The sequence below is a fragment of the Lepisosteus platostomus genome, chromosome 3 (assembly GCF_059453375.1).
Source record: "Lepisosteus platostomus isolate fLepPlt1 chromosome 3, fLepPlt1.hap1, whole genome shotgun sequence".
NCBI lineage: Eukaryota > Metazoa > Chordata > Actinopteri > Semionotiformes > Lepisosteidae > Lepisosteus > Lepisosteus platostomus.
Window position 1 is genome coordinate 37990903 of NC_142613.1, and position 15435 is coordinate 38006337.

Genomic DNA, 15435 nt, shown 5'->3' on the forward strand with positions numbered 1-15435 from the left:
GATGAGAGCATTTTGCCTTCAAAACTTTTAATTACTAGAAATGGAAACCCGAGCAGCTGCCAGGTGCACAAGGGAAAACAAAGTGCAATTGACGCTTTATCCTTAATCAAGCCCAATTTAGGTTTGACTTAAAGGAAGGTGGCAATAACCGTCAGCAGATTCCCACAACAAGCCAAAAATTAAATGAGGGCTTCAAAGTCTTGAGCTTGACACTGCCAGAAGCAATCCTGTTAAAAAAAATACAAGAGCTACAGAGTCAGTCATGGAAGAGAAAAAAAATCAGCAGTTATAAAGAGGGAAACATGAGGAGATGGCTGAAAAACAATCTACTTACAAATAAACAGGAAATATTATATATTAGGTACTCTTATCTACAGTATACAAGAAAATATAATAACAAAAGCACAATGGTAATTTGTTGCAAATATATTTACACTTCTGTTTGAATAGGTACTAGTCATATGGGTTACAACAATGCTTATGTTCATCATTTTTATTTTGTTTTTCAACCTTCAACAAGAAAATCTTTCTAAGTTCAAGTTTTCATTATTATAGTACTGATGTACCTTGTAACACAGCATGTGCTGATATATACAGTATATATCACAGTACAGTATATCTAATGTATGCCTATGTTTTTAAGGTTACTGTATGAAACAGCCTGTACATTCCTCTGGAGAAATATATGGATTAGAGAAACTGTCATTTAGCAAGAGCAAACAATAGGTGTATGAAGTGTTAAACATTTGTAAATGAGAAAGTTATGCATCTGTGGCTCATGGAAGGATCATATTCTCCTGCAATTTTTATGTAGGCTTTTGCCTGCCTTTCAAAACACAAATTATACTCTGATGGAAAAAAAAAACATTAAAAACCTTTTCATGCCATGAATAAATAAATCATAGCATTGAAGTCTATTTTATACAATTACTGTAAATAGTGTTACATGGGAGATGTCTCGAGGGGAACTTCCTTACTGCATTGCTGTAAAAGTATCGGGAAACAAAAATGCTGTTTAAAGCACATTTACCAATTTTTAATTATGAAGAGAAGTTTGGTTAAAAGCATCTTCAGGCTCTAACATTGAGTACTTTCAAATACTAAAAAGGTTCTTGATAAGTAACAGCAGTACATAAGCTTGTTGAAAGCACAAACTGAAATTAAACTGAAAAAAAGGTTATTCACATAAGGCCAGACCACAGTATGCTGGCAAGTATGATAAAGTCATTCCATTATACACTCCCACTTCATACACAGTATTCCATGCAAAAAGATGCTAGAAATAAAATATCATACAATAACTAGAGCTAATATGTTAATCCCAAACAAAGGATAGCAGTATGCATTTGGCAAATGTCTCAAACATTTACTATTAGATCTTTCTAATGAACCGAACACACTTCACTTAGCAAACAGATCTAGGAAAGCCTTTTAACAATCCCTTTAACAATAGCTTACACTTCTTTTTCATATGAAATACAATTTAGAATTAAGTTGTGCATTTTTATAACGCACTCATATTGAAAACTATTAACATAAAAGAATAAAGTTAAAATGATTTATTTTGGGGAACAAAATATATTTTCCCGGCTGTTGTAAGCTTGCTTACTGTGGTTAAGAAAATGTTTTCCCAGGGAAGATCAAGTAGTCCTTTGTGCTTATAAAATCCAGAGATAAAATTGCTCCAAACAGATTCCAAGCCTCAGAAGCAACAAGTCCAGAGCTAGCCGTGCTGCACGGGAGAGAGTGCTGTCTGAATGACAAGCACATGCAGCCTGCCTTAGAAGGGGCATGCAGTGGGCTGGAACTTTATCAGTGTTTGCTTTGTGATAGGACAGCCAAGTTCCTCTTGTACTTAACCCACCAGATACTTTGGCTCTGGGCAACAGCTGGTGTGGGGAGAGCCTTCTCCCAGCAGGTCAGAGAGCCAGAATGTGCAGGTGACATGTGCAATTTCAGTCTCTTCCTGCTGCCACTTAAACTTTTTTGCTCTTTAAATAATCCTTCCCCCCAGAGTCGGTCTTCTCAAGGAAAACCACATGTAACTCAAGTGGGCTTGTAAGGAGGGGACTAGAACAACTTTTAGAGCTGATACTTAAATCTCTCAGGGATTTCCTAAACAATGTGCCGATCTTTAACTGGCTGTGAAAACATTTGTCGCACTTACAGTGAAATCAGTTTCTTTTTTTAATTAGTTCTGTTTTGATTTTTGTCTGTTCATTCTAATTAGTATATCATACCATATTGCGCACAGCCAGTATTTCCTTCTTCTTGCTGTACTGTACATGTACAGTATTTTTATTGTAGATTTGTATTTGTCACTCCTAACATGGTTTTAAAAGGAAATCCTTTTTTTCTCACCCAGGTGTCTTAATTTAATCAACTTTCTGACACAAAAACAGAACACATTTGATAAATGGCATGCATAATACCCCGTTTTGGGTTGTAAGTTTTAAAATGGTTCATCCTAGACTGGCATTATTTATTGGCAGGTTCATTAGGTGTGCTTGAGCTACAGCCTGGATGTTAGATTAAGCTGAGAGAACAGTCAAAGAAAACTGCTTTGCTCCAAAACCATAAAAAATAAAACAAATTATGTTCTTTTACTGAAATTTTTCTGAACCTAATTTATAACTGTTATAGAAACCTTCAAGAGTCAAGAGACTCTTTATGATTCATGCATGGAGTATTGCTAGCAAAGATGGAATGCTGATCCAAGAGCAATATTCTGTCTTTATGTTTTATGTCATTTGGTTGTGGTTATACAGTATGTGAAGTGAAGTCACAATGTTTGTAATAATTTGGGCTGTTGAAAGCAATAGTAAAGTTTTTAAAACTCCACTTTTAAAATAACTGCACCCACCAAAGCAAATGAAAAATAAACGTATAGTAGTTTTGATTTGTATCAATATCGTTTATCTCTGTAGAGTCCCGACAGTCTTCAATCTGTTAACGCTTCATAATCGCTCTAAACTTTCATATTTTGCATATCCTTATTAAATTTAAATTTTCACTTTACCACGCTCAATTAATAATTATCACTCAACTCCAATTCACCATTTTAACTGGTAACCGTTCTGTGGGATGTGCTTTCTCCTTATTTATCTCCCAATTTTCACTTTTCAGTACAAACAGGGACAAGCTGTTTATCTGGAAGTCTTGTGGCACTACCACCCAATTCAAATGAAACCTGAAATAGCAGTATTTGCAGTGTTCTTCATAGTTATTAATGCAAAATATACAGAGAGGCATTTAAATGTCACAAATGCTGTTGGTTCCGAAACTCCTTTGCCGCATTTTTATGCTTTTAAGTAAATGAAAGCTAGTTAATATTTTATTTTCATGTTTAAACAATACTTCACTTCATTCAGACTTATATTATTTTTAAAAAGTGACTTAAGAAACAACCTAGAAATAGTATTTATTTTTACAGTGATGCATTTCAAAACTAATATGACTTCAGACATTTATATTTTGTGCTTATAAACACCAATCCAAAAATCACACATCCAACAGATGAAGAAAGGTCACACTATACTTTTTGGTGTAATATGGATGCCCAGTATTCCCCTTCAAAGTGTGAATCATGTTTCTATACGTCAATGGTTTAATGAAAAGGTTATAATTTTTATTCCATCATCAATGCCTTTATGATGTCAGCATTATACGTATATACTGTACTGGCTTTCTTTGGTGAATGCAGATGCCACATCAGGGTAAAAATAGAAATCAGGGCTGAATTGGTAAGCTTCTGGGGAAAAAAAAGGTTTCCCTGCTCATCACACTTTTCTCCAAATATGAAAAGGCAATTGAAAACCCAGGTCTTCACAATGTCTGTGCTTTTTGTCTCACTCATAAAGTTGCCAGCTAATTACAGTGCAGTAGTTCACTGCAATTGTGGATCAGCTTCACTACTCATTCCTATAATACAGCTTTGATAAGTGTTCTTAGATGTTATTCTTTGATAGGATACTGGGCATGACTTGTGACAACCTCAAAGCAATGAAGAATAGAAAAAAAACAGATAAAAGGCATGGAATATGCAAAATAGCATAAATGAAACTTATCTAAACAATATGAAATGGAGTGATAATGGCACCTGGGAATGAATCTCTTTATAGACTGTATATAAATAATTGTACATACAAAAAAAAGCAAGTTTTGAATAGCACCTTCCATTCACTTCAGTCCATCATCATGTCTGATTATCTCAGATACCAGCTATGTAAAAAATAACTTCTTATTCAATGACAGAATAATTACTACATTTAGAGAAACACCTTTATTCTTAAAACTAATCATTACCACACAGCCCACCTTCTATAATATCCAAAATTACAGATTGTACTGAAAAAAATAATTCAATAATTTAGATGAACACTGTGTTTAAGTTAATAACCTGTTAAACTACTCTAATTCAATCTACTACAAATACCTTAAACTTTTTCTGGAGCCACATTTACTGGAATTATAATAATTACAATATGACTAACATAATGCTCTAACAATTTTTTTGATTTAGAAAATAACTGGTATGTATTCAGCACTAAATAGTAAAAAAAGATTTCTGCTGAAAAGAGCTTTCAACCATTGAACATTTCTACAGTTCAGTTCCTTTTAAGGTTACATTCAGTACAAGGCACAGTTTATGACAAGGAATCTCAGCATACTATAGAAACTATAGCAAATTTTCAAGAGTCCTGCTAGTACGTACAGTGTTGCACTGCAGTGTCCTTTATGCTGCAGTGGAAGGCCAGTGCCTTTGCAGAGGTGGTGAGCAGTGATTAAAGAGAACAGACAACCTTTAACTATAACATGAGAAAACCCAAATCTGTTGCTTTAAAAAAGATTCAATTAAGAAAAATACATACACTTTGTTTCTGTATGTAGTGCAGCTCTCTTAGATGAAATTGCTTCATACCAAACAAATACACTTTTCCGAAAACCTTCAATATGCTTCCTTTCCACAAAATATTAAAAAGTGATGTATGCATTTTATATCATCCACTTGTTAAAACAGTAAATCAATAAATTCTAAAAAAGTTTACTACTTATCTCTAGGAGTGTCATCTTCATAGTGCAAAAGGGGAAAATATACTAAAGTTTTAATATGATTAGCTTAGTGTGCTTCACTGTTAGCTTTCAACACAGAAGTACAAAGTCAAATGTCTGGAGTGATGGTGCAAGCAGAGCTAAAGCACAAACGTTACATTAAAATTGAAGTAAAACTGGTCAATGTTTTTTTTTAGAGATCAATGTTTTCTTTTAGAACATTTCATACAGAAATGATTTTATTGTTGGTATTTGCATTTAATTCAATACATATTTCAACATTATTCCACAGATAGAAATTCTTAAGCTCTTAAGTGCATGGTAGTTATACTAAGAAAAGCATTCCATATTTAGCATCAATCACAGCAAGACTTAGATTTATTTTTTCAGTTGAGAGTTTAATTTCAGACGGTCCCTGTTCTTGCCTTTTTAAGTACATAACATATAATCTACAAACATCCAAGCATAGACCAAAAGCACTAACTTTAAAAGCTTAAGCATTCCTTTTCTGTTGCACTTTCAGGAAATTAGACTTTAATTTAACATCCTGGCATCTTATAATGCATACTTTTCTTAAAATAATTATAATCAATGTAAAAGGCAAACATTCTACAAGAAAATAGCCTACTGCTGATATTTTCACCATCACAATACTTGCTTTGTACATTTAGGGAGACTGGGCTCCTTTCTCACTTTTCAAGGATAAAGACATTCAGTTAGTTTTTCCATGCTCCCTTTACCAGTACGTAAACTTGAAATTGCTTCTTAATGTTTTAATTAATCATTTAGGGTGGTGGAATGCTGGAAGTATTGAGTTTGTAAATGTCCATACAATATATCAGAAACTGGAACAGAAATACTGAGGTAGCTTTAGCCATTAATCTATCATGCATTTTCTTCAAAAGCCTTCAGGTGCAGCACTCAATACCCAGGGATCTCCCAGTTCCCAGTAAAAATTAGTAAGTAACCGATTCTTTTCTAACTCAATTAAAAAACTATAGTTTTTAATGTTGTTTTGTGTAATGACCGTTACTGAAGTGTTCTTAGTTAGTGTATCAAACCCTTGTTTTATATACTGTTTAAAATATGTTATCTGTCACACCTGTTTTTGAGAAACATTTAAATTAAAAAATATCCACGTACCTTTACTGATTAAGTGTCAATGATGTGATATAGATTCAAAGTTACATCAAAGGAATGCGAAAATAATATTCTTCTAATCACTATTGTATGTAAATTGTAACCTGTGAAGAAAACTTCATGACTTCTGTTGTAATTCAGTTGTACAGAAAATAATAGTTAAAACCCTGAGGGAGTTGTAAAGGAACGGATTCTTATCCCAATAAGTGAAATTCTGATAATTATTTGCTTTCCTACACCGAATCTGTGAAAGCAGATTTTATAACTTCTCTATAACTTTTTTATAACTCAAATTATACATTTATCATTTTGGGGAAACTATGTAATGGCATATTGTATAAAGATTTACTATACTCAAATTACATTTCTTCATATTTCAGACGATTTAATGCATAAATGACCTTAAATTTGTACCTTTCCATGAATAAAAACATAGTAAGAAGACAAAAAATTATTTAATGATGTTCTAGTTACAGTGAACTGCCAGTGCAACACAATTAAAACAAATACAATGTACAAAGGAGTAACAGCTGCAACACTTCAACTCCACTTATGCTAAATTATAAGTCAGGAATAAATAGACACCAGATCTCCATGTGAAGAGAGAACTAACTATTCTGTCCTAGTGGCTATGTACTCTAGGATCCTTCTTTGTTTACAAGGAATGAAAGCAGTACTGGAAGATGTGAACAACTCTTAATACATGTGCAATGATTCATTCAAGAGAAAAAAAAAAGCTACATTATTTGATTGTAACCACTTAATGGATCAGTTATTTGTCCATGAAAAAAACAATTCTTAAAATCCAAAAGACCAGAGTTTAGCTTTGACCTTCTGACATGCACAATATTTCACTATCAAGGAGACAGTTTTGCTATCCAGTCTATTCTTAAAAGTATTTTTGTGTGTGGTTAAGTAGGTTTGAGTTAATTACATTAATTTAAATCAAAAAGACTATTGGATATTAAACCAAATGAGTAGGAATAGAATAGTTTTAGGAAAACTTATTTAGATCTAGTCAGTCTACAAGCAATCAGGTACTTAACTGTGATAGCTGCACAACTTTAACCAGATGCGGCTCTGAAGTAATACAAAGACTTCACCTTGATGTGATTAATTGAAAGAACACTAGCTCAAACTGTCAAAGAAAACTAACCTACCCTTCATGGAACACAGCTAATCAAGCTGATTTAAATCATAGTCTACACTAGCCAACTAATTAGGAGAGAATCTGAAAATTGAAACCACTGTTACATTAACAATACCCCTAAGTGATTTAATTTGCTTAGATTATCCATTTTTGGTGAATGGTATACATTTAAAAAAGCTCCTGTTTACTAATGAACAAATTAGGAAAATACTTTGTTTTAGAGATAAGGTTCAAACATAACTTGTATTTTAATTTACCATTGCATTGCAGAAACAGGTTTTGAATGAAAATTTGAAAGACTAGTGAAACAAGACACTTTTTTAAAAATCAAATCTAATCCCTACATCATACCCATTACCATAAGTTTTATTGTAATTACAAAGCACTTTGACATATTTCTGCATTGTACTGTAGTTACAAAAAATACTGAACAGCAGTCTATCAGACAGGGATTGAAAAAAATATACAGTTTAACTCTTTATAATTAATGATATAGAAACATTCACTCCATTTTTTACTTTTTTTTCCCCATAAACAGTCAACCAGCTCACAGAGATTCCCTCAGGACACTCAGGTTTAAAAGCATTCAGTATAAATGTCATAGGTAAGAAAGCTAAAGTTGCTCCCGTTCCATGAAACAGAGATATAAAAGATCAAACAACTTCAAAAGCAAAGGCTTCCTGCTATAAATTAAATATTTCTGATTTTAAAGCATTATTATAGCAGTATAATAAACTCCACAAACATAGAAACTGAAGAGAAATTAGGTGTACTTAACCTAGAGTGTTTTGCCTAAGCAAAGAAAAAAATAACTGAATGGAAATGGAATCGAATCGTGGGTGGATGTTTAAGGTTAAGGGTTCTATACGTTTTGTGTAAAACCATGGAAACTGAAACCAGCTTAAATATCCCAAGTGGGGATTGATGTCTCTCAGCTGATAAATGCTTGACAAACCCATGGGAAATTCAAGACTTAACACATGAAGTGAATGTAATAGGATTTGATTGAGCATATCCTGCTGTAGGGACACACTGAAGAAAAAAGGCTTCTGGCTTCATGTCCTAAGGTTTGTACAGTCTATTTAGTTTGGATTTTTTTTTTTATATCAAGAACAGAAAGGAATATTAGAGGCAAAAATAGCAACAATGCATGTCAGAGTGGGCTGTAAACTGGATTGCATTTGCAGTAACCACTTCCTGAGGATTTGGTTTGGTCTCACATGATGATACAAATTACAAAGTGTCTTGGACATTTTTTAATGTTTTTTAGAATACCCATACTGTACTTTGCATGCAACTCAAATGGGAAGCTCAGCTAGAAGTTTGTCAGTCTACCAGGATACATTTAAAAATGTTACTGTAAAAATTAAATATATATAATAAAGTTAACTTCTTCACATTTTCCTAAAAATTGAGACTTACTTTCCTGTTTTGTAGATACTCCTCCAAACAATGTATCTTCTACTGTGTATTTGTTGAAAGGTAAGTCATGCTACAAAACTAAAACTTATCTGGTGTTACACTCTCAGTATCACAGTGGCCAGAAAACAATATTCTGAATAATTAAGAAGTGAAATAAGCAAAGAAATACAGTTTTTCCTTGTATGCCATAGATATGCCAAGAATATCTGAAATGTCATTTGTTTTACAGTTTTATGAAGCCTTTCAAATGTATCAAAACCTTAATATTCATATACCATGCATATAATATAAACAACTGAATCTACAGTACAAATTGACTGTACTGTGTTCCAAAGTTGTACAAACTTCCTAATTAGGTTTTACTATTTAATTTAATATTTTGTTGACCTAATTTTTTGTTGATACATAAGGTTTTGTTGATTCCTCAAACGATCTGATGAAAATGATGTATCAACATAAGCATCGAAGTATCTTTTATTTCCAAGCTCAGTGTGTCCATCTGTAGTTTATTTTTCTGTCTGATGTAGCCTCATGTAGACTCTGGTGGTGAACATTAATCCATGAGGCATATAATTTTTTGAAAGGCTGAAGTTGATTTAAAAACCATTTATTACAGGACCTTTTGAACAAAATCCTCATTTGTAATGCACAGAAAAAGTAAATAATGAAGCAAACTAGTTCAATATTTCTGTGATGATAATGTAGGAATCAATTTCATCTAAAGATATTCGAAAAGGTTAAGATACAAATTCACATACTTAAAACTTGTGTTCTTTTGGTTATGCGTGAGTAAATGAAAAGACACTATTTGGCCTATTTAACTAATTTGGTTTTTGGGAGTTAATTGATCCAAGAATATTATCTAAACATTTCCTGAAAGAAGCCATGGTACAGGACGTAACAGCAAGACAGTAGTATTCTCCAGTCGCTCACAACCCTTTGTTTAAATTCTCAGTTTTAACTGTACTTCCTCTCACTCATGCAAATGAGGTTTTACTATCACATTGCATAGTTTTAACATCACATCATTTGATTTAAACCCTTAACTTAATATTCTGTTCACCTGTTTTGTCGATTCCACACATTATCTGATGAAAATGGTGCATCAACATAAACACCGAAGTATCTTTTATAGATAGCTTTTCTAAGCACAGTGTTGCCATTTGATGTATGATGTAGGCTCATGTAGACTTCTGAACATTAATTACCATGTGCCAGATGTTTGCTTGCCCTTGAATACTATAAATCTTGAGTTCAGGTTTGACATTGCTAACTCCTCTTCCTATTTTAATAGCTGCAAACTTGAATCAATTACTACTACATTGATTTACTGAGCATCGAAAGAAACCACTTAGTATTGCAACATATTCACAGATTATAAAGAAAATGTACTGACTAGCAGACATGACATGAGTTACTTTCATTATGAGCTTTAACATTTGTCACTAACAGAGTTGATCCGCAAAAAGGAGAGTAATGTGTGGCCAGTGTTGGAAGTAATAAAAGCTGTACTTTGTGATAGATGCTTTGCTCCAGGTTGCAGATAACATCTTGTGGGATTCTGTCGGATTTCTCTTGCAAAGACTGTATATGTGCAATACAATGTATATATCAATATTGATATAAGCTACACAATCCTAGATATCCTAGACAAATACATATGTACAAAGTTGTTCAGGTGGGGAGCTGCGTCAGCAAAGGAACAAGTAATAGTTTTATTCCATGCTGAAAAGAGTGTCACCTGAAGAAGGCTCCACAACCGAAATGTTGTGTTTTCTTTCTTCTCTTTTTAGCATGGAATAAACCTATTACTTGTTCAAATACATATAAATGCCATTACCTTCACATTTGGTGAGGGAGGCATTCATGGCATAAATGTCATGTTTATCTCACAAGAAAGCGGTTGTTACACAAGTAGCATCAGGACATATGTTGGAATACTGACATGTCAGCCCACAGGGAAGATGTTTTGGAAGACTTTCATGAGCCCAATGGAGGGGCAACAGTTGGAGCTTCTCATTGAATTGGTCTACTGTACAAAACAGCACATTATTCCTCACAACTGTGTCACACTCACTTATATTTGACGGTTTACCCAAAACAGCAACAATTGAAAAACTTTGGATAGTCAGTTTAAGTGAGCACAACAAATCCACATGATGGAAAAGCAGTAGCCAAATCAGGATCAGACAATCCAGATTCAACCATTGTGAAAGTTTCGGATGAGGGTGAAGTTACTTCTTGTGAGGAATGTAACTGCAGCTCACAATGACCTGTTCAGCACTGATGTGACATGTTGGAATAAAACAACTGAAATTGTTAAAATAAATGTTCAAAACTACAACTGTGATTGGCCTCTATAAAATAATACAAAAATGTACAAATATCAGAAACTGTTCATGGAAAACCCTCTTCATACATAACAAAACAATGATGGCTAATTGCTTTGTTAGGCGACTATTTGGAGGTTTGTGAAGGTGCATTTATGGCGGTGACTTTAATGACTGGAAACAAGTTGCAGTTATCGTTGTTGAGCATGGCAGTGACATTTGTCACAGAAATACAGTGTTTAATCGGATTTCTCGAATATACTGTAAGCCAAAGGAGACTTGAAACTGAAAAGAGAGTTTGAATAAGACTATGCATATTGGAGACAGGACGCTTCAGTTAAGTTGCTGGTTGAGCATGGGCAGTTTTTTAGAGGCGACACTTCCCCAATAATGGTAATTACTAGGTCAGTTTGATCCTTTTCTCCAAGAAGATATAGAAATATAGAAATGCTGGTTAAAAAAAACATCATAAAAACATAAGAAAAGCTACAAATGACAGAAAGCCCTTTAGCCTATCTAATCCAGTTGGTAGTTAGTAGTAGCTAATTGATCATACTTGAGCAAAGATATCTGGGAGGAATTTATTACTTTTAGAGGGCTGCTTTCAGAAATAAACAGTTGCAGTTTACATTTTTTTCAATTATTGATTGCATTCTGGATTTATCCCACAATGATCAACTTCTGCTTGTCTGCGATGTGTCCCAAGAGAGACAAATTTGAGAGCATCTTCTTTCATTTCTCCCAGTAAATCATACTGGAAAATTGCTTTGTATTTTAGTTTTACAGCAGTTGGATACTGGCAGAGTAAATTCCAGACATCAGTGTTATGATATAGAAAGGATTGCAATCACAAATTAGAGATATATGAGATATGCTCACACCGTAAGAATTCTTCACAGCAGAAACATTGCGTTTTCTCTCTTCTCTTTTCAACATGGAATAAACCTGTTACTTGTTCCTTTCCAAATTAGAGATGGGTGGATACCTTGTGTAGCTAACACTCTCAATTTAAATGGGGTAACGAAATTCAGGATTTTTTTCCTTCAGTCACTTACTGCTCGGAATCAATGTTTTGCTAGCTGTTACTGCAGAACTAGAGACAAATGATAAATAGAGATGCTGCATGCTCTGTCCTCAAACTGGTCATCATATGTACAAGATACAAAAACACTTCATTTCTGTTACGGAAATATTCAAGAAAATCTTCAAGATGTAGCCAATGATCCATTTAAAACCCAAATACTAGACAGATACCAAAACTCGCTCACAGCTCATGAAAATGCCTTGGCCCCTGTTGTAAAACATGTGGTATCTTTAAAGGTTTTTGTGGTTGGTTTACAGTTATGTTTAGTTGGACTGCTTTAAAACTACTGCCTAGGAATGACATTTCATTTGTCAACAGTATAAATCAGAAAAACAGTGAAACAGAGTGTAAAGAAACATAACAAATGTGAGATTTTTCTTTGCGAGAGAATCAACGTAGCTATTGCCAAACCTTGTGGCACAACCTGTGCCAGATATATGAAGCATACAAAGAAGCATGCAGCGACTTTGTATTAATAATATTAATCTTCCATTTGCAATAGAAATATGTTTCAACTGCGAAATTAAAGAACACAGTACTGAATTACTGTACAACAGGATTTTGTGAATTAAGAAGTTGAATTATTCTGGTTTTCCCAAACAGAGACCAGTGACTTACTTTCGAATGAACAAGTGATGGCATTGTTCTCTTGATAAGTGGGGCAAACTGTCTCCTTTCTGTTATTCTGTCTTGATTTTCACCAGGCTGATGAGCACAGTTAAATCTGCTCATCACTTCTTCCCAATCAGCTCTCTCACTAATGAGGTGATTAAATGGGTATGTAACAACGTTCCCTCGAATGCATCACAATCAGTACTGGATGACCAATTAATCCATGTTTCAGCAAAAACGATTAAAAATATCCAAAATTCATACACAGCCTTTGGTCAAGTAACACAATTTGTTCCTTAAAAAGCGTAAGGTGAACATTCATAACCAAATGTGAATTTCCCATTAATTTACATAGAATACCTTCAGACTCATTCCCAAGGTCTGGAAAAATCATCAGATATTACATATTTCTACCCCCACAGAATGCCGAATAACCAAAATAAGAATGCTGTTATTTATGGTAATTATCACATTTACCCTAGCACAAGATAAATAAAATACACCATAACATGTCTAAGAACGGGGATGCACTGAGATGCTGTGTTTTGAGAGCCTGCAGTGACAAGTTGTGCTATGAGGATGGAATCTTCTATAACTATAAAGGTTGCACCTTTGCTGTAGAGAAAATCTCTTCATGACCGCAAAAGACAGGTATGAAAATGCTAAGTTGCAGTGAAAATTTGTAAACCTGGCATTTGTAAATGGAGGGATGAGTGTACGGTTTTTCTAAAAAAAAAAGATAAGTGTTAAATTAAGAAGAATAGACATTGTTTACTTAGAATGTCTACTGCTAGCATTTTGAAAGTTCATGACTTTTAGAAAAAAAACATCTGAAAACCTAAAAATTAATTACTGCTGTTGCTTATTTAAAGAATTCTAAAAAGAATTACCTTTGCTAAATCTGTAATAACCATTCTATAGAATGTGCCACATAGATGATGTTCTATTATATAAATATTAGAATTTCTTGGTTTTAACTAGGACACCGAGACCAGAGGATGCTCCTAAGGCAGAACAGATCCTGTTTTGGGCTTTACAGAAGGGATGGCTGTCTTTTTCAATGCAACATTCTCCTTCATGTGCTAATCATAATGCAAAGGAGGTCTTTTTAAATACCTTAAAGCTCAATTTGTGCTACACCCAATTACGTTTGACAAGTTATTTGCTATTTGACAAGTCTTTTTTAAGTTGTCACAAACACCAGAACCATGAGGCCAACCTTGAATGGCAATCTTTGAGACACTGTATGCCCATATTGATAACATTTTTATTCTTACTTAACAATTGTTGCCCTTGTGTGGAAGTAATCCTCCCATGCAACTTGTCACACATTTGGGTAAAACTTAATGGCCTCTTTCTGGAGGAGGAGTGAACAACCCATTAGCCTTGAACTACTTGATGATGGACATCACAGTCAAAACAGATGTCTTATGTATTTTGTCGCCTTCAACAGAACTAGATTTCAAACAATTCTCCAATATCCCCCCTGATGCTGTGATACTGAGTGTTTTGTTTCTGCTCCATTAATTCCCAGCGGCAATCGAGGTGACATCCAGAAACCTGCTGAGGCTATGTAAAACTACCATATGACTAAAAAAGCAGGATTAGACTTGCAGGATCTACTTTCTGCATATTTACAGGACACGCATATACTGTACTTGTGAATTTAGAACTCTGTATATGTAGTTTCCAACAATATTATGTATTTATACACTTTTCATACATTTATATTAAATTAGAAATTAGAAGCTTTTTCTATGCTACTGTAAGTCAAATACAAGTTTCTGTAAATTTCTTTATTTGTGAGAAGCATATGTTTCAGAGACTGACAACTTGGTACTGATACTAATTGTTACAAAAAGTGTTTTGTAGTTACGTTTGCAACTTTCAGCATTTTTATAAAAATTTATTCTGATTCTTTGGCTTTATTTCTCTGGACAAGAAGCACCATAGTTATGACTAGTGTGCTTGCACGGCATATAAACAGGTTACTAAGGTTTCACCTTCTAATCTATTAATCTGTGTATAAAGATCAGAGGCCCTGTATCATCACTTGCCATTCAAGAAATCAATAACATTCAGAAAAATGCACCATTGTTCCACTGTACATTGGGGATATTAAAAAAGGTGCTATCTGATGTGTGGGAGTTATTAATAAGTGAAAATTGCATTGTAATGTCCAAGTGTCCCCATAATTTTAACCACGAATAGGCACATACTGTACCAAGACAAATGTAAATAGGTATTTCAAAAATGTTAAATATATTGCTCAAATATATGCTTTTATACCTGTTGAATGCTGTCAGAGCTATCGTGAAATGGCTAAAACCAACTACCTTGCAGATATGGGAAACAAAACATTTGTGGTGTCACAACATAAGGCACTGTATGGGTTGTCCAAATGTCACAACACAGACCCACTAGCCCCATCACTAAGGGCCATACCAGAGTATGGCGGCAATACCAATGAAATCTGTTTAAATGTTAGATACTAAGGAATTGAAAGGATATCTGAAACTGACATAATATTCCAAATGATTTTCTGAGAGTAAACAATCTAGTGCAACACAAAATTCCTTTAACATCTTTCAAACATACTATGCTGTGCGTATGTCTTGCCTATTGCCAGAACTCAAGATGCTACG

The 15435-nt window shown here is 33.9% G+C and overlaps 1 protein-coding gene across 8 annotated transcripts in view; it reads right to left on the reverse strand.

Annotated features, from left to right (window-relative positions):
* Nucleotides 1-15435, reverse strand: part of disp1 (dispatched homolog 1 (Drosophila)) — a 123011-nt gene that overhangs the window by 41496 nt on the left and 66080 nt on the right. For 2 of the 8 annotated variants that reach the window (XM_088625545.1, XM_088625542.1), the window contains exon 1: nucleotides 1610-1750. The exons of the other annotated variants lie outside the window; for them this stretch is intronic. The gene's annotated coding sequence lies outside the window, so the exon portion shown is untranslated. Of the gene's footprint in view, nucleotides 1-1609; nucleotides 1751-15435 lie in introns of those variants that run through there. 8 annotated transcript variants of the gene reach the window in all.